Source organism: Sus scrofa, chromosome 12, assembly GCF_054392235.1.
Source record: "Sus scrofa isolate SSC_HxYL_T2T_F1_AM1 chromosome 12, Sscrofa_HxYL_maternal_Yorkshire_Landrace_v2.0, whole genome shotgun sequence".
Lineage (NCBI taxonomy): Eukaryota > Metazoa > Chordata > Mammalia > Artiodactyla > Suidae > Sus > Sus scrofa.
The window spans coordinates 39,321,522-39,340,096 of NC_139394.1; the positions used below are offsets into that span (position 1 = coordinate 39,321,522).

The following is an 18,575-nucleotide window of genomic DNA, read 5'->3' on the forward strand; positions in this document are numbered from 1 at the left end:
CATTCAGCACGTCCTTTTCCAGGCATAGTTAAATGAAACTTAAAGACAAAGACACTCTATGGATATAAAGATAAATAAATTCCTTTCTTCAAGGGCTTGAAGCTAATTACATCACTGTGATTCTAGCGCAGTTCATTAAGCCGGAAATCCAAGTAACTGAAAGAACAAGTCTGAAAAGATGAAATTTGGCTAAACTACATTTGAAAATCCAGTCCAGGGTTCTCCTGTGGCCACAGCGGGTTAAGGATCTGGCTTTATCACTGCAGCGGCTTGGGTCGATGCTGTGGCAGGGGGTTCAATTCCTTGGCCCAGGAATTTCTGAAGGTCGGGGAAGGGCCAAAAAGAAAAAGTAAATCCAGCCCAGGTACTGCTAAATTTTTCGTCAGTTCAAAGCTTCAAGCACAAAATATGCTCCCTTTCAAATATATGGCCAATGATCACCCTCACTTCCAAGATAAGTTGCACAAACACTAATTCTAATATTTGTTTATTTACTTGTTTTTGGCCAGACTCGTGGCATATGTAAGTTCCCAGGCCAGGGAGCTATGACCTAAGCCACAGCTGTGGCAAAGGAGGATCCTTAACCCACTGCTCCAGGCCAGGGACTGAACTGGCAATGAATGCCAAAGAGACAAGCCAGATCATTAACCCACTGCACCACAGCGGGAACTCCTAATTTTCTTTTCTTTATTTTTATTTTAATTAATTAATTTTTATTTATGGCTGCACCTGTGGCATATAGGAGTTTCCAGGCTAGGGGCTGAATCCAAGCTGTAGCTGCCAGTCTAGCCATAGCAATGCTGGATCAGAGCTGCATCTTAGACCTATGCCAGCAGCTTTTGTCAACTCAGGATCCTTAACCCACTGAGCGAGGCCAGGGATCTAACTTGCAACCTCATGCTTTCTAGTCGGATTCGTTTCTGCTGCACCACGATGGGAACTCGACCCAGTCCTTGACTGTTGTATTTCTCAGCTCTTTCCCTGAAAAACTGATCTCACCTACTTTTATTTATTTTTTTTTTTTATTTTTTGTCTTTTGTCTTTTTGTTGTTGTTGTTGCTATTTCTTGGGCCGCTCCCGTGGCATATGGAGGTTCCCAGGCCAGGGGTTGAATCGGAGCTGTAGCCACAGGCCTACGCCAGGACCACAGCAACGCGGGATCCGAGCCACGTCTGCGACCTACACCACAGCTCACGGCAACGCCGGATCGTTAACCCACTGAGCATGGTCAGGGACCGAACCCGCAACCTCATGGTTCCTAGTCGGATTCGTTAACCACTGCGCTACGATGGGAACTCCTCACCTACTTTTTCTTAAATTTAATATTTTTTTATCTTTTTAGGGTCTCACCTGCAGGAGGTGGAAGTTCCCAGGCTAGGGGTCGAATTGGAGCTGCAGCTGCCGGTCTATGCCATAGCCGCAGCAACACGGAATCTGAGTTGCATCTCTGAGGCAACGCTGGATCCTTAACCCACTGAGCAAGGCCAGGATCGAACCCCAAGTCCTCATGTATCCTAGTCGGGTTCATTACCGCTGAACCACGATGGGAACTACTCCAAGAATATTAATTTTTAACCCTTTCAAAATTATAACACCGTATGACGTTTCCTGGTGGCTCAGCGGAGTGGCCAAAAATAGTTTAAAAAATTAACATTATAATGGAGTTCCCGTTGTGGCGCAGTGGTTAACGAATCCAACTAGGAACCATGAGGTTGCGGGTTCGGTCCCTGACCATGCTCAGTGGGTTAACGATCCGGCGTTGCCGTGAGCTGTGGTGTAGGTCGCAGACGTGGCTCGGATCCCGAGTTGCTGTGGCTCTGGTGTAGGCCGGTGGCTGCAGCTCCGATTGGACCCCTAGCCTGGGAACCTCCATATGCCCCAGGAGTGGCCCAAGAAATAGCAAAAAAAAAAAAAAAAGGCAAAAAAAAAAAAAAAATTAACATTATAAAACGCAGAATTTGAGATGACTTTTTTCCTTTGTACTCTTCAGTTCTCCCAAAGGCTATAAGTTACTTTTTTTTTTTTTTTTTTTTTTCATCTTTTTGCCATTTCTTGGGCCGCTTCCGCGGCATATGGAGGTTCCCAGGCTAGGGGTCCAATCGGAGCTGTAGCCACCGGCCTACGCTAGAGCCACAGCAACGCAAGATCCGAGCCGCGTCTGCAACCTACACCGCCGGATCGTTAACCCACTGAGCAAGGGCAGGGATCGAACCCGCAACCTCATGGTTCCTAGTCGGATTCGTTAACCACTGCGCCACGATGGGAACTCCTATAAGTTACTTTTATTTTATGTCTTTTTAGGGCTGCACCCAAGACATACGAAGGTTCCCGGGCTATGGGCTGAATCAGAGCTATAGCCACTGGTCTATGCCACAGCCATAGCCATGCCAGATCCAAGCCGTGTATGTGAGCCGCATATGTGCCACAGCTCATGGCAATGCCTCATGGCAACGCCAGATCCTTAATCCACTGATTGAGGCCAGGGATTGATCCTTTGCCCTCCTGGATGTTAGACAGATTCCTTTCTGCTGAGCCACAATGGGAACTCCTGAACTTTTCAAACTAGAACTTCTTGGAGTTCCCATCTTGGCACAGGGGAAATGAATCCGACGAGGAACCATGGGGTGGCGGGTTCGATTCCTGGATTTGATCAGTGGGTTAAGGATCCCGTGTTGCTGTGACTGTGGTGTAGGCTGGCAGCTGAAGCTTCGATTTGATCTCTAGCCTGGGAACCTCCATATGCTGCGGGTATGGCCCTAAAAAAGCCAAAAAATAAAAGTAAAACTAGAACTTCTTTGCCAACACATATCTTTTTGCTTCAATTTTTTGATTTCCTATCCCTGGAAGTTTCCATATGCCACATGTGCCGCCCTAAAAAAATATAATAGTAATAGTCTAAAATTGATAGCCTAAACATAAACATTTAAGATATACTTTTAACTTTTTTTTTTTTTTTTTTTTTTTTTTTTTTTTTGCTTTTTTAGGGCCACACCTGCAGCATATGGAAGCTCCCAGACTAGGAGTCGAATCGAAGCTACAGCTGCCGGGCTACACCACAGCTCATGGCAATTCTGGATCCCCAACCCACTGAGTGAGGCCAGGGATTGAACCCACATCCTCATGGATCCTAGCTGGGTTTGTTAACCGCTGAGCCACGAAGGGAACTCTGATATACTTTTTAACTTTAAGGAAAAAGTGAGACCAGGCTACACATCCTACGATATTATCACAGTACCTCTTATTGAGCCTTCACTATGTGTGGAGCTGGGGAATCCACCAATGAACAAAAAGACAAAACAAGAAAATCCCTGCCCCCTTGGAGACTATTGTAACAGAGATGGGGAATACAAAAAAACTCAAGAGAAAGAAATGGTAAAAATAGAAAGGCAGATCTTTTCAGTTTGGAAAGACTAGCCACAAAAACATACTGGGTCAACTACTTTTATTTATTTTTATTTATTTATTTATTTATTTATTTATTGTCTTTTTGCCTTTTCTAGGGCCGCTCCCGAAGCATATGGAGGTTCCCAGGCTAGGGGTCTAATCGGAGCTGCAGCTCCCGGTGCACGCCAGAGCCACAGCAACTCGGGATCCGAACTGCGTCTGCAACCTACACCACAGCTCACGGCAACGCCGGATCCTTAACCCACTGAGCAAGGGCAGGGATAGAACCCGCAACCTCATGGTTCCTAGTCAGGTTCATTAACCACTGAGCCACGATGGGAACTCCCCTCAACTACTTTTTAGACACAAATTATTAGGAGAGAGCCTGAATGTAGTCCCCCACTACCCCACTACCGCTGATAAGTAGGCTGGAAGAAATGGTGGAGTAGAATTTGGGAGGTGGCTGTTAAATGGTTTCTTTTTAGGATAATGAAAATGTTCTAAAATTCAGTGTGATGATGGCAAAACTTTGTGGATATACTAAAAACCATTGAATTGTACACTTTAAGTGCGTGGATTGTATATACATGAATTATAACTCAATAAAGCTGTTACAAAAAGAAGGAAGGGGGGAGGAAAGAAGAAAGAAAGGTAGGCAAACCATATCAATCTTTGCATTTTAAGAAGTCAGCAGTCACCACTAGCTAGTGATGAGAACCAGCTGAGCCTTTATCTTTTACCAGCTAAAGGAGAAGGGTCATTTCCCTGTCCCTTGCTTCTTTTGGTCTTCATCCTTCTACTCATATTCTGGTAACTTTGCCCACAAAGTGCCAACTAGTTTTTCTCCACTTCAGCTAAAGAAATTTAATTCAATAAAACATACACCAGCAACTGCATTCCATAAAACTGCACATTGAGAGATAAGAGAGAGCCCTCAGGTCCTACAAGAGTAGATGCCTTTATTCTCAAATTGCGCTACTCCAAGGATCAAACTGCCCACAGGTCCCCTAAGAGCTGACTTATGCAGGGAACTGATGTGTGTGGTAAGAAAGGACTGATTATAAGGAGTAGAGGCTGGTTTCTATTCAAATATGTATATCATAATCTGCCCTTCCCAATGAGTGCTATTCCCTTCCAGCTTTTCAGGCTGTCTTTTGCTCCCAAGATTTTGGAGTTTCTCTACAAGAAGCACTCAAAATATTTAGTCGTCCCGCTTTTAATAGTAACATTTCAGCTTTCTAACTCTTGAGATTGGGCTCAACCAAACTCTGGTTCTTTTCAAAAAAATCGAATCTCCCTTTAAGTGGACTTGGGAACTGTAGGGAGTTCTGCGGGATTTGAATCATGCCTCACTAAAACTAAAACTACTTTAAGTTCCACAGAAGAATCTGAGAAATGCTGCAAGAATAACCACTAAATGAGATAGCCTATACTGAAGATTTTAAAACAGACTTAAGGCAAACGCCAAAAACTACATTTACATCGTAAAGACTCCAACACAGGTATACACGACTAAAACAAAATAAACACAAAGCTTTTTTTATAAGACAAGATTGCCAGGGGAGAGCGCGAACGCAGTCCCCCACTACCACAAATTATGCAGTCGAGTTTCCCACATTTGGGGAAATCGCAGGGGTCAGCACATCCGGAGTGCAATGGATAAGCCTCGCCCTGGGAAAACCACCTTCGTGATCATGGTATCTCCCCTGCCAGGTAAGTATGAGTTGCCGGCCTCGCCTGCCTCCTCACCCTCCGACCCCAGACACTTCGCACAGACGGTCACTCCAGTCACGGACCCGCTACACCACCGCCTGCACCCAAACGACGCCTCAAAACCACAAAAGCCTGGCGAAAACACGCTGGACGCTGGAACTCCTGCCAAAAGTAAGCACAGTATGCAGAAAGGGAACAGGACCAGCAGCCACTGCGCTCATCTACATACTCCAAGCATCGCCTAGTGACATCACTCGGCAGCGCCCGACGACTCTATCCCCGGCCTTGCTTGATGCGGTAGCTGACTAACAACCCACCAACATGTCCGCGCCCCAATCCCTGGAACCTGTGACTGTTACCTCCCTTTGGGGCAAAACGATTTTATGGAGTTCCCTGGTGATCTACTGGTTAGGACTTAGCACCTTCACCAGTGCAGCCTGGGTTCCGTCCCATCCGGAGAGATCCCAGGGGTCAGCACATCTGGGAACTGACATTCCACATCAAGCCACTGCACACCACGGGCAAAGAGTTAAAAAAACATAAAAGTACACTAAATAATTTCTCTTTTGTCTTTTTCAGGGCCACACCCATGGCACATGCAAATTCCCAGGTCTGGGGGCTGAACTGGAGCTGCAGCTGCTGGCCTGCCACGCAGCTACAGCCAAGCCAGGTCCCAGCTGAGACTGACACCACAGCTCACCACTCCACCACCACCAGATCCTTAACCCACTGAGCGGGGCCAGGGATCCAACCCGAGTCCTCAGGGATACTAGCTGGGTTCGGTACTGCTGACCCACAACAGGAACTCCAAAAAGACATTAAAGTAATGCATTTTTACAATTCCTTTTTATATTTCTAAATGATTTTTATTTTTTCCATTGTAGTTGGTTTCCAGTGTGCTGTCCATTTCTGCTGTAAGCAAAGTGACCCACTCTCTCTCTTTCTGTCTCTCTCTCTCTCTCTCTCTCACACACACACACACACACACACACACACACACACACACACACATTCTTTTTCTCACATTACCCTCCACTGTTTTCCATCACAGGTGACCAGATAGAGTTCCGTGTGCTATGCAGCAGGATCTCACTGCTTATCCACTCTAAACGCAATAGTTTGCATCCACTAACCCCAGATTCCCAGTCCATCCCACTCCCTCCTCCTTCCCCTTGGCAACCACAAGAGTGTTCTCCAAGTCCACGAGTTTCTTTTCTGTGGAAAGGTTCATTTGCGCCGTATATTAGGTTCCAGATACAAGTGATATCGTATGGTATTTGCCTTTCTCTTTCTGACTTACTTCGCTTGGCATGAGAGTCTCTAGTTCCATCCACGTGGCTAGAAATGACATTACTTTGGGTGTTTTAGGATGAGAGTCTTCCATTGTGCATATGTACCACATCTTCTTAATCCATTCATCTGTTGATGGACATTTAGGTTGTTTCCATGTCGTGGCTATTGAGAATGCTGCTGCAATGAACATACGGGTGCTTGTATCTCTCTATTTTTTTTTTTTTTTTTTTTTTTTTGGCTTTTTAGGAATGCACTCTTGGCATATGGAGGTTCCCAGGCCAGGGGCTGAATTGGAACTACAGCTGCCAGCCTACACCACAGCCACAGCAACGCTGGATCCGAGCCTCATAGGCAACCTACACCACAGCTCAAGGCAATGACAGATCCTATTAACCCACTGAGCAAACCCAGGGATTAAACCTGCGTCCTCATGGGTACTAGCCGGATTTCTTTCCGCTGCACCACGCTGGGAACTCCAGGGTGCATCTATCTTTTTCAAGGAAAGTTTCGTCCGCATATATGCCCAAGCATGAGACTGCTGGTATGGTAGTTCTACATGTAGTTTCCTGAGGTCTCACCAAACTGTTTTCCTTAGTGGTTGTACCAATTCACATTCCTACCAACAGTATAGGAGGAAGTCCTTTTCTCCACACCCTTTGTTATCTGCTGACTCACTTGTTAATTTTTGATGGCCATTCTGACAGGTGTGAAATGGTACCTCCACAGTTTTGATTTTCATTTCTCTAATAATTAGTGCTGCTGAGGATTTTTTTCATGTGCCTGTTGGCCATCTGTAGATCTTCTTTTTTTTTTTTTTTTTTGTCTTTTTGCTATTTCTTTGGGCCGCTCCCGCGGCATATGGAGGTTCCCAGGCTAGGGATCGAATTGGAGCTGTAGCCTCCGGCCTACGCCAGAGCCACAGCAACACGGGATCCAAGCCGCGTCTGCGACCTACACCACAGCTCACGGCAACGCCGGATGGTCAACCCACTGAGCAAGCGCAGGGACCGAACCAGCAACCTCATGGTTCCTAGTCGGATTCGTTAACCACTGAGCCACGACGGGAACTCCTGTAGATCTTCTTGGAGCAATGCCTATTCAGGTCTTTTGCCCATTTTTCAATTGGGTTGTTGGTTTTTTTGCTGTGGGGTTGTGTACGCTGTTTGTATATTTTAAAGATTAAGCCCTTGTCAGTTGCATTGTTTGAAACTTTGTCCTCCGTTTCTACAGGTTGCTTTTTTTTTTTTTTTTTTTTTGGTTTCCTTGGCTGTGCAAAATCTTGTCAATTTGATCAGGTCCCATTGGTTTATTTTTGCTTTTACTTTTGTTGCCTTGGGAGACCTAAGAAAACATGTGCACGGTTGATGTCAGAGAATGTTTTGCCTATGTTCTCTTCTAGGAGTTTGATGGTGTCCTGTCTTATGTTTATGTCTTTAAGCCATTTTGAGTTTATTTTTGTGCGTGGTCCGAGGGTGTGTTCCAGTTTCACTGATCAACATTCAGACATTACTTGCAGTTCTGTATATTTACAATGAAATATTAGAAAAGGAATACAAAAATATAATACCTCTCATAAAATCGTACCCCAAAAAACGAAATACTTAGGAATAAACCTGATCAAGGAGGGGAAAGACTTAAATGCTGAGAACTATAAATCATTAATCAAGGAAATTAAAGAGGATTCAAAGAAACAGAAAGATATTCCATGGAGTTCCTGTCACGGCGCTGCAGAAACGAATCCGACTAGGAACCACGAGGTTGTGGGTTCGATCCCTGGGCTTGCTCAGTGGGTTAAGGATCTGGCGTTGCCATGAGCTGTGGTGTAGGTCGCAGACGGGACTTAGATCCTGGGATGCTTTGGCTGAGGCGTAGGCTGACCCCTAGCCTGGGAACCTCCACATGCTATGGGTGCAGCACTAAAAAGCAGAAAAAAAAAAAAAAAAGGATATTCATGCTCCTGGGTTGGAAGAATTAATCTCGTAAAAATGGCCATACTGCCCAAAGCAACTTACAAATTCAATGAAATCCTCATTAAATTACCCATGATATTTTGCACAGAACTACAACAAACAATCCAAAAATTTATACGGAACCATAAAGACCAGGAATTGCCAAAGCAATTCTGAGGAACAAAAACCAAACAGGAACTCCGATATTGACTGAAGTTGACTTCAGTAATCAAGACAGTGTGGTACTTATACCAAGTCAGACATACACAGAGAACCCAGAAATGAACCTATGGTCAACTAACCTTCGATTTGGAAAAAGACAGTCTGTTCAGCAAGTGGTGCTGGGAAAACTGGACAGCCGCATGTAAATCAATAAAACTGGAACATTAAATAAAATTCAAAACAAAAACAACTCTGGAGTTCCCGTCATGGCGTAGCAGAAACGATTCAGACTAGGAACCATGAGGTTCTGAGATCAATCCCTGGCCTGGCCTCGCTCAGTGGGTTGAGGATCCAGTGTTGCCGTGAGCTGTGGTGTAGTTCACAGACGTGGCTTGGATCTGGCGTTGCTGTGGCTCTGGCGTAGGCTGGCAGCAACAGCTCCGATTAGACCCCTAGCCTGGGAACCTCTATGGGGCATGAGTGGGGCCCTTTTAAAAAGAAAAGACAAAAATAATAAGATAAAATAAAAAACCTCTTATGGATGTGACAAACTTTGAATTTGGGTGGGCGAGGAATAGGGACTTGGTATCCCAGAATTATCCAGATGGGCCTAACATATTCACAGGGTCCGTATAAGGAGGATGCAGATTATCAGCAAACTGATAACTTGCTGGCTTTGAAAACTGAGAAACAGACCACAGACAAGAAATACAGAGAGGTAACCTCAGTAAAGGGGGGAACCCTAAGGTCAGAAACAGATTCTCCTCTAGAAGAAAGTGAACAAACCACCACACAGAATAAAAAAGGAACTTAAATTTCAACCGTTAATAGCAGCAATAAATAGCCAGAACTTCAAGCGGAAATTTGAAAAGCAAACCTTTATATGAACTACACCGATTTCCGCATTATAAGAAAAAAAAAACATGAGAAAAACCACCACAGTTAACACCTACCATAAAAAGATACAACCAAAAGCAAACTTTAACTACTCTTTGAAACAGTTTCATCAGGGGAAAGCGCGAACGCAGTCCCCCACTACCACAAATTATGCAGTCGAGTTTCCCACATTTGGGGAAATCGCAGGGGTCAGCACATCCGGAGTGCAATGGATAAGCCTCGCCCTGGGAAAACCACCTTCGTGATCATGGTATCTCCCCTGCCAGGTAAGTATGAGTTGCCGGCCTCGCCTGCCTCCTCACCCTCCGACCCCAGACACTTCGCACAGACGGTCACTCCAGTCACGGACCCGCTACACCACCGCCTGCACCCAAACGACGCCTCAAAACCACAAAAGCCTGGCGAAAACACGCTGGACGCTGGAACTCCTGCCAAAAGTAAGCACAGTATGCAGAAAGGGAACAGGACCAGCAGCCACTGCGCTCATCTACATACTCCAAGCATCGCCTAGTGACATCACTCGGCAGCGCCCGACGACTCTATCCCCGGCCTTGCTTGATGCGGTAGCTGACTAACAACCCACCAACATGTCCGCGCCCCAATCCCTGGAACCTGTGACTGTTACCTCCCTTTGGGGCAAAACGATTTTATGGAGTTCCCTGGTGATCTACTGGTTAGGACTTAGCACCTTCACCAGTGCAGCCTGGGTTCCGTCCCATCCGGAGAGATCCCAGGGGTCAGCACATCTGGGAACTGACATTCCACATCAAGCCACTGCACACCACGGGCAAAGAGTTAAAAAAACATAAAAGTACACTAAATAATTTCTCTTTTGTCTTTTTCAGGGCCACACCCATGGCACATGCAAATTCCCAGGTCTGGGGGCTGAACTGGAGCTGCAGCTGCTGGCCTGCCACGCAGCTACAGCCAAGCCAGGTCCCAGCTGAGACTGACACCACAGCTCACCACTCCACCACCACCAGATCCTTAACCCACTGAGCGGGGCCAGGGATCCAACCCGAGTCCTCATGGATACTAGTTGGGTCCGGTACTGCTGACCCACAACAGGAACTCCAAAAAGACATTAAAGTAATGTATTTTTACAATTCCTTTTTATATTTCTAAATGATTTTTATTTTTTCCATTGTAGTTGGTTTCCAGTGTGCTGTCCATTTCTGCTGTAAGCAAAGTGACCCACTCTCTCTCTCTGTCTCACACACACACACACACACACACACAGACTTTATTTTTGTGCGTGGTGTGAGGGTGTGTTCCAGTTTCACTGATCAACATTCAGACATTACTTGCAGTTCTGTATATTTACAATGAAATATTAAAGAAAAGGAATACAAAAATATAATACCTCTCATAAAATCGTACCCAAAAAAACGAAATACTTAGGAATAAATCTGATCAAGGAGGGAAAAGACTTAAATGCTGAGAACTATAAATCATTAATCAAGGAAATTAAAGAGGATTCAAAGAAACAGAAAAATATTCCATGGAGTTCCTGTCACGGCGCTGCAGAAACGAATCTGACTAGGAACCATGAGGTTGGGGGTTGGATCCCTGGGCTTGCTCAGTGGGTTAAGGATCTGGCGTTGCCATGAGCTGTGGTGTAGGTCGCAGACGGGACTTAGATCCTGGGATGCTTTGGCTGAAGCGTAGGCTGACCCCTAGCCTGGGAACCTCCACATGCTATGGGTGCAGCACTAAAAAGCAAAAAAAAAAAAAAAAAAAAAAAAAAAAGGATATTCATGCTCCTGGGTTGGAAGAATTAATCTCGTAAAAATGGCCAATCTACAGATTCAATGCAATCCCCATTAAATTACCCATGACATTTTTCACAGAACTACAACAAACAATCCAAAAATTTATACGGAACCATAAAGACCAGGAATTGCAAGCAATTCTGAGGAACAAAAACCAAACAGGAACTCTAATATTGACTGAAGTTGACTTCAGGCAATATTACAAAGCTACAGTAATCAAGACAGTGTGGTACTGGTACCAAAACAGACATACACAGAGAACCCAGAAATGAACCTATGGTCAACTAACCTTCGACAAAGGGGGCAAATGGGGGAAAAGATAGTCTGTTCAGCAAGTGGTGCTGGGAAAACTGGACAGCCGCATGTAAATCAATAAAACTGGAATATCTGGAGTTCCCGTCGTGGCGCAGTGGTTAACGAATCCGACTAGGAACCATGAGGTTGCGGGTTCGGTCCCTGCGCTTGCTCTGTGGGTTAAGGATCTGGCGTTGTCGTGAGCTGTGTAGGTCGCAGACGAGGCTCGGATCCCGCGTTGCTGTGGCTCTGGCGTAGGCCAGTGGCTACAGCTCCGATTCAACCCCTAGCCTGGGAACCTCCATATGCCGTGGGAGCGGCCCAAAGAAATAGCAAAAAGACCAAAAAAAAAAAAAAAAAAAAAATTAAATTAAAAAAAACCCCAAAAAACTGGAATATGAAATAAAACTCAAAAAAAAATAAACAACAAAAAAAAAAACTCTGGAGTTCCCGTCGTGGCGTAGCTGAAATGAACCCGACTAGGAACCATGAGGTTTCGGGTTCAATCCTTGGCCTGGCTCAGTGGGTTAAGGATCCAGTGTTGCTGTGAGCTATGGTGTAGGCTGGCAGCAACAGATTCAATTATACCCCTAGCCTGGGAACCTCTATATGGCGTGAGTGTGGCCCCTTAAAAAAGACAAACGACCAAAATAATAACAAAATAAAAAACCTTTTATGCATGTGACCAAAGCTTTGAGATTGGGCGGGCAAGAGATGGGGGTTGGGTAGCCCAGAATTATCCAGATGGGCCTACCATATTTACAGGGTCCGCTATAAGGAGGAGGCTGACTACCAGCAAACTGATAACTTGCTGGCTTTGAAAACAGAAATGTACCACAGACAGGAAATATATAGACAACCTCTTACAAGGGGACTAAGGGCAGAAGCAGATTCTCCTCCAGAAGAAAGTGAACAAACCACAAGAAACCATTATCTGGAATAAAAAAGTTACTTAGTTTTTTCTTTTCTAGGGTTGCTTCCCGAGGCATATGGAGGTTCCCAGGCTAGGGGTCTAATCGGAGCTGTAGGCCCCGGCCTACGCCAGAGTCACAGCAATGTGGGATCTGAGCCACGTCTGCGACCTACACCACAACTCAGGGCAATGCTGGATCCTTAACCCACTGAGCAAGGACAGGGATCGAACCTGCAACTTCACAGTTCCTAGTCAGATTCATTAACCACTGTGCCACAATGGGAACTCGAAAAGTTACTTAGTATTTTCTAGAGCATGTGGTTATTCATTAACAGCAGCAATTAAAAATCAGTACCTTAGGAGAGTATCCAGTTTCTAAAAAGCTAGCTCTATTACAGTTTATAAGAAAAGAAACTGCAAAATATAAAGAAAAAATGAACTACGTAAGAGTACAGACAGAAGTTCTTTCTTTGAACCAACCAGTCCAGGGGAAAGCGCGAACGCAGTCCCCCACTACCACAAATTATGCAGTCGAGTTTCCCACATTTGGGGAAATCGCAGGGGTCAGCACATCCGGAGTGCAATGGATAAGCCTCGCCCTGGGAAAACCACCTTCGTGATCATGGTATCTCCCCTGCCAGGTAAGTATGAATTGCTACTGCTCCCTGGCACCTCACCTACAGGCTCAAATCACTTTAAAGATAGGATGACTTTCGCGAAGCATCTTACAGACCCCCTACTTCTGTAAAAAAGTCTCTAATCTATCATTACCATGCATCAATATTTTATACACCTAGGTATTGCCAAAATATTAGGAAATAGTGGCATAATATAAGCATGACCAGCAGTCACTGCGCTCATCTACATGTTCCACACCCCTTTTGCTGATCTCATTCAGCACGTCCTTTTCCAGGCATAGTTAAATGAAACTTAAAGACAAAGACACTCTATGGATATAAAGATAAATAAATTCCTTTCTTCAAGGGCTTGAAGCTAATTACATCACTGTGATTCTAGCGCAGTTCATTAAGCCGGAAATCCAAGTAACTGAAAGAACAAGTCTGAAAAGATGAAATTTGGCTAAACTACATTTGAAAATCCAGTCCAGGGTTCTCCTGTGGCCACAGCGGGTTAAGGATCTGGCTTTATCACTGCAGCGGCTTGGGTCGATGCTGTGGCAGGGGGTTCAATTCCTTGGCCCAGGAATTTCTGAAGGTCGGGGAAGGGCCAAAAAGAAAAAGTAAATCCAGCCCAGGTACTGCTAAATTTTTCGTCAGTTCAAAGCTTCAAGCACAAAATATGCTCCCTTTCAAATATATGGCCAATGATCACCCTCACTTCCAAGATAAGTTGCACAAACACTAATTCTAATATTTGTTTATTTACTTGTTTTTGGCCAGACTCGTGGCATATGTAAGTTCCCAGGCCAGGGAGCTATGACCTAAGCCACAGCTGTGGCAAAGGAGGATCCTTAACCCACTGCTCCAGGCCAGGGACTGAACTGGCAATGAATGCCAAAGAGACAAGCCAGATCATTAACCCACTGCACCACAGCGGGAACTCCTAATTTTCTTTTCTTTATTTTTATTTTAATTAATTAATTTTTATTTATGGCTGCACCTGTGGCATATAGGAGTTTCCAGGCTAGGGGCTGAATCCAAGCTGTAGCTGCCAGTCTAGCCATAGCAATGCTGGATCAGAGCTGCATCTTAGACCTATGCCAGCAGCTTTTGTCAACTCAGGATCCTTAACCCACTGAGAGAGGCCAGGGATCAAACCTGCATCCTCATGGATACTAGTCGGGTTCTTACCCCACTGAGCCACAAGGGGAACTCTTTGGAACTACTAATTGTTTATTTAAAAAAATTTTTTTTTAATTTTGTTAAGGGCCACACCTGTAGCATATGAAAGTTCCCAGGCTAGGGGTTGAATCGGAGCTGCAGCTGCCTGCCTACACCACAGCCACAGCAACACAGATCCAGGCTGCAGCCTGGGACCCACACCACAGTTCATGGCAACGCCGGATCCTTAACACACTGAGTGAGACCAGGGATCAAACCCGAGTCCTCATGGATACTAGTTGGGTTAGTTACCACTGAGCCACAATGGGAACTCCAAGGAACTCCTAATCCAAAAAAATTTTTTAAATAATAAAATAAAATGAAAAAGAAAAGATCTTTTATAATCTATATTTTCACTATTTTATTTGTTTTCTACAAGTATGTACTTTCCACCACATTTAAGATTACAAAACAGAAAAAAATAGGGAGGAGCAAGTCAATTACCTAATCATCCATTCTTTTAACAAATATACATTGAAAACCTCCTATAAGACATACACTGGGCTAGGGAAAACAATAGTGAGTAAAATCCACATGGTCCCTGCTCTACTTTCATTCTGGTTGGGGGGAAATATGTTAGATAAACGATCACACAAAGACATCTAGTGCTATGAGAGTCTTAAAAGGGGAGATTTGATCAGGTTTTGAGGGAGTGTGTTGGAGGTAAACGGATCAATGAATGCGGAGATTTGAAGGATGAATAGTAGTTAACTGGGTGAAGCAGAGAGGCATATACAAAGCCTCTGTTGCGGGATGAGGTCTGGCACACAAAAGAAATTAAAGCTGGAACGTAAAGAGTAAGGGGAGAGAGGTAAAGGATGAAGCTCAAGATGTAAACAGGAGTCTGAAAATACATGGCTTTTTGTAGGTCTTATTAAGAAATATGGTCTTTAACCTAAAAGAGAAATAGAGAGTTACATGAGCTGAAATATACTCTAGAAAGAACACCCTATCTGCAGCATGGGAGAAAGGACTAGACAGGAGGGGAAGACAAGATGCAGAGAGACAAGCTAAAGGCTCCTGGAGTACCAAAAAGAGAAAGGGTAATGGCTTGTCCTAGAAAAGGAGACATGAACATAATCAAGATATTTAGAGATCATTGGAGTTGCCATTGTGGCGCAGTGGTTAACGAATCTGACTAGGAACCATGAGGTTGCGGGTTCGGTCCCTGCCCTTGCTCAGTGGGTTAAGGATCCGGCGTTGCCGTGAGCTGTGGTGTAGGTTGAAGACGTGGCTTGGATCCCGAGTTGCTGTGACTCTGGCGTAGGCCGGTGGCTACAGCTCTGATTCGACCCCCAGCCTGGGAACCTCCACATGCCAAGGGAGTGGCCCTAGAAAAGGCGAAAGACAAAAAAAAAAAAAAAAAAAAAAAGATATTTAGAGATCAAATTGATAGGGCTTGTGGATATATTGAACATGGAGAGTTAAAGAGGAGGAGGTATGGAAGATTCCTAGCTTTCCGGTTTGGGCAGATGCAAGAATGGATATTCAGTTCACAGAGGGAGGGAATGCAAGAAGAGGACAATGGTTTTTGAGATGGGCAGAAGATAATGAGTTAGTTAAGATAGGCTGAGGTGGAGATTTAGTAACGTTCTGTATGCTATTAGATACTTGCATTTGGAAGTCAAAGAACAGGTCAGAGGTGGAAAAATAAATTTACAAGTCATTAGCACATAAATAGTCAGTGAACTGTGAATATTAATAAAATAGCAGAGAGACAAAGAGAATGAGAGAAGCCCAGAGGAGAGAACAGAACAGGGTAGTCAGGAGTTCCCGTCGTGGCGCAGTGGTTAACGAATCCGACTAGGAACCATGAGGTTGCAGGTTCGGTCCCTGCCCTTGCTCAGTGGGTTAACGATCCGGTGTTGCCGTGAGCTGTTGCTGTGAGCTGTTGTGTAGGTTGCAGATGCGGCTCGGATCCTGCGTTGCTGTGGCTCTGGCGTAGGCCGGCAGCTACAGCTCTGATTAGACCCCTAGCCTGGGAACCTCCATATACCGCGGGAGCGGCCCAAGAAATAGCAAAAAAAAAAAAAAAAAAAAAAAAAAAAAGAACAGGGTAGTCAGTGAAAACCAGCTATGGGACCTTAAAAGAACTATAACATTTCATGCCCAGGTTATGGAGGATAAAGTTGTGAGGGAGAAAGAAAAGCATACGAAGGAAATAGGAAGGATATCAGGATCACAGAATTCAAGGGAGAACAATCTTTCAAGAACTATGGACAACAAATATTTTGAGTTCCCATTACGTACAAGGCCTTATGCAATTGATATTGCTATTCCAATATACACGTTCGAGGCCTTCAGCTTTATCACAACCATCTCTAAAGCTAAGCCTTGATTCAGAGTTTTTTTCATAGTTCATACAGCACGCATCTATCTATCTTTCCTATTCCCAAATTCACCTGAACACGCAAGGTCATCGTTTTTTAAAGTTCTATGTTCTTAGGCTAAAAGAAAGTAAACTTCTCAGCTATAACAGAAATACTCACTTTATTTCTCTCCCACATGTCTAGAAAATAGCCCAGTCAGCATGGAAATGTCTCTTTATTTGAATAGTTAATTATAGATTTGATGTCAGATTGGTAGCTCATTCCTACCCTTATTTTATCTAGATAACAATAAGTCAGAAATGCAATACAAATCAGAAATACTAAATAATAATCTTGTTTGATCATAGGCTCCACAAAGGTATAGACTGTTTTGTTTACCCTTTCATCCTGCACAAAACTAGTGGTTAAATATTTAATCTTGCTTAAGTAATCCAATCTTCAATGTGCTGATTTGTTTATTTATTTAATTTTATTATTTCTTTGGCCACACCCACAGCATGTGGAAGTCCCCAGGCCAGGGAATGATACCATGCCAGAGCAGTGACCCAAGTCACTGCAGTGACAACACTGGATCCTTGACTGCTGAGTCAGGAGGGCTCTCCTTCAATAAGCTAATTTTATCTTAGCGGGTTTTTTTTATTATGCTTTTTGTTTCATAAGTAACTCAGAATTTGGGACAATGTGCTAATTTTTTGTTTTTGTTTGTTTGTTTGTTTGTTTTTTGTCTTTTTGCTATTTCTTTGGGCCGCTCTCGCGGCATATGGAGGTTCCCAGGCTAGGGGTCAAATCAGAGCTGTAGCCACCGGCCTACGCCAGAGCCACAGCAACGCGGGATCCGAGCCGCGTCTGCAACCTACACCACAGCTCACGGCAACGCCGGATCGTTAACCCACTGAGCAAGGGCAGGGACCGAACCCGCAACCCCATGGTTCCTAGTCGGATTCGTTAACCACTGCGCCACGACGGGAACTCCCAATGTGCTAATTTTAAATGGAGCCCCCCTACCCCAAGCTTTACCATAAGGATCAAGTTAAATAAAATAAAATAGGAACCCCTGCTGAGGTCTGGGTTCAAGCTCTGGTTCAGGAACTTCCACATTCTGTGGGTGTGGCAAAAAAATAAGTAAAATAAAATAACGTGAAAGCACTTTTCTTTGGCACTTTACTACCAAAGGGTAGTAAAATGGGAAAGGGTTTTTTCCTTAAAGGCTCACAGCATTAGCACTCTGCTGAGCATTTGAACTCTGCAGAGGTAGGTGCTCCACAAATTTTTCTTTTTTTTTTTTGCTTTTTAGGGCTGCACCCTCGGCATATGTAGGTTCCCAGGCTAGGGGTCTAATCGGAGCTGTAGCCACCGGCCTACACCAGAGCCACAGCAACGACAGATCGGAGCCGCATCTGCGACCTACACCACAGCTCACAGCAACGCTGGATCCCTTAACCCACTGAGTGAGGCTAGGAATTGGACACGCAACCTTGTGGCTCCTAAGTGGATTCAGTTCCGCTGGGCCCCGACGATAACTCCTTAAAATCTTATTTTTATATTTGTGTTTTACTCTATATTAGTACTTGCTTAATAGAAAACGTTTTAAATGGCTCAGCACTTACATCATTCCATTTTTCCCTTTCTTAAGAAGTATTTGAGAAAAAACCTGACAGTATAGGAAGGTACACCTTTCATAAAAATCCCGTAACTTTGTTTAGATCCTGGCGCCTGGCCTCAGAAAACTGTATCTCAGTTTGAAAGCCTGAGATAGGGCAAACTGCATTAAAGAAATTTTAAGAACAATGAAAGAATTACTACAGCATCTCAAGGGTCAGAATGAGATATTAAAAATATGTAACAGAATAGCCACAGATAGAACAGATTAGTTTCTCAACTCTCCACTGTCAATGCAGCAAAATCCTAAACACGACTGATTCCATTGAGTTTGACCAGAGTACCTGAAGAATTATCCCTGAATATGTTAACACCATCTTTTTTCCATCCAAACCCCTGGTCACTCATTAAGCATGAATTCTCCCAGT

At 44.3% G+C, this 18,575-nt stretch overlaps 1 protein-coding gene and 3 non-coding genes across 23 annotated transcripts in view; all 4 read right to left on the bottom strand.

Annotated features, from left to right (window-relative positions):
• The window catches only part of TEX14 (testis expressed 14, intercellular bridge forming factor), a 161,088-nt gene that overhangs the window by 141,706 nt on the left and 807 nt on the right, over nucleotides 1-18,575 (bottom strand). The gene's annotated exons all lie outside the window — the stretch shown is intronic.
• Nucleotides 4,942-5,105, bottom strand: LOC146398199 (U1 spliceosomal RNA). The gene has a single exon (XR_014822155.1). It is a non-coding gene; the product is annotated as a U1 spliceosomal RNA (small nuclear RNA).
• On the bottom strand, nucleotides 9,509-9,672 carry LOC146398200 (U1 spliceosomal RNA). Its single transcript, XR_014822135.1, has one exon. It is a non-coding gene; the product is annotated as a U1 spliceosomal RNA (small nuclear RNA).
• LOC146398201 (U1 spliceosomal RNA) lies at nucleotides 12,863-13,026 on the bottom strand. The gene has a single exon (XR_014822147.1). It is a non-coding gene; the product is annotated as a U1 spliceosomal RNA (small nuclear RNA).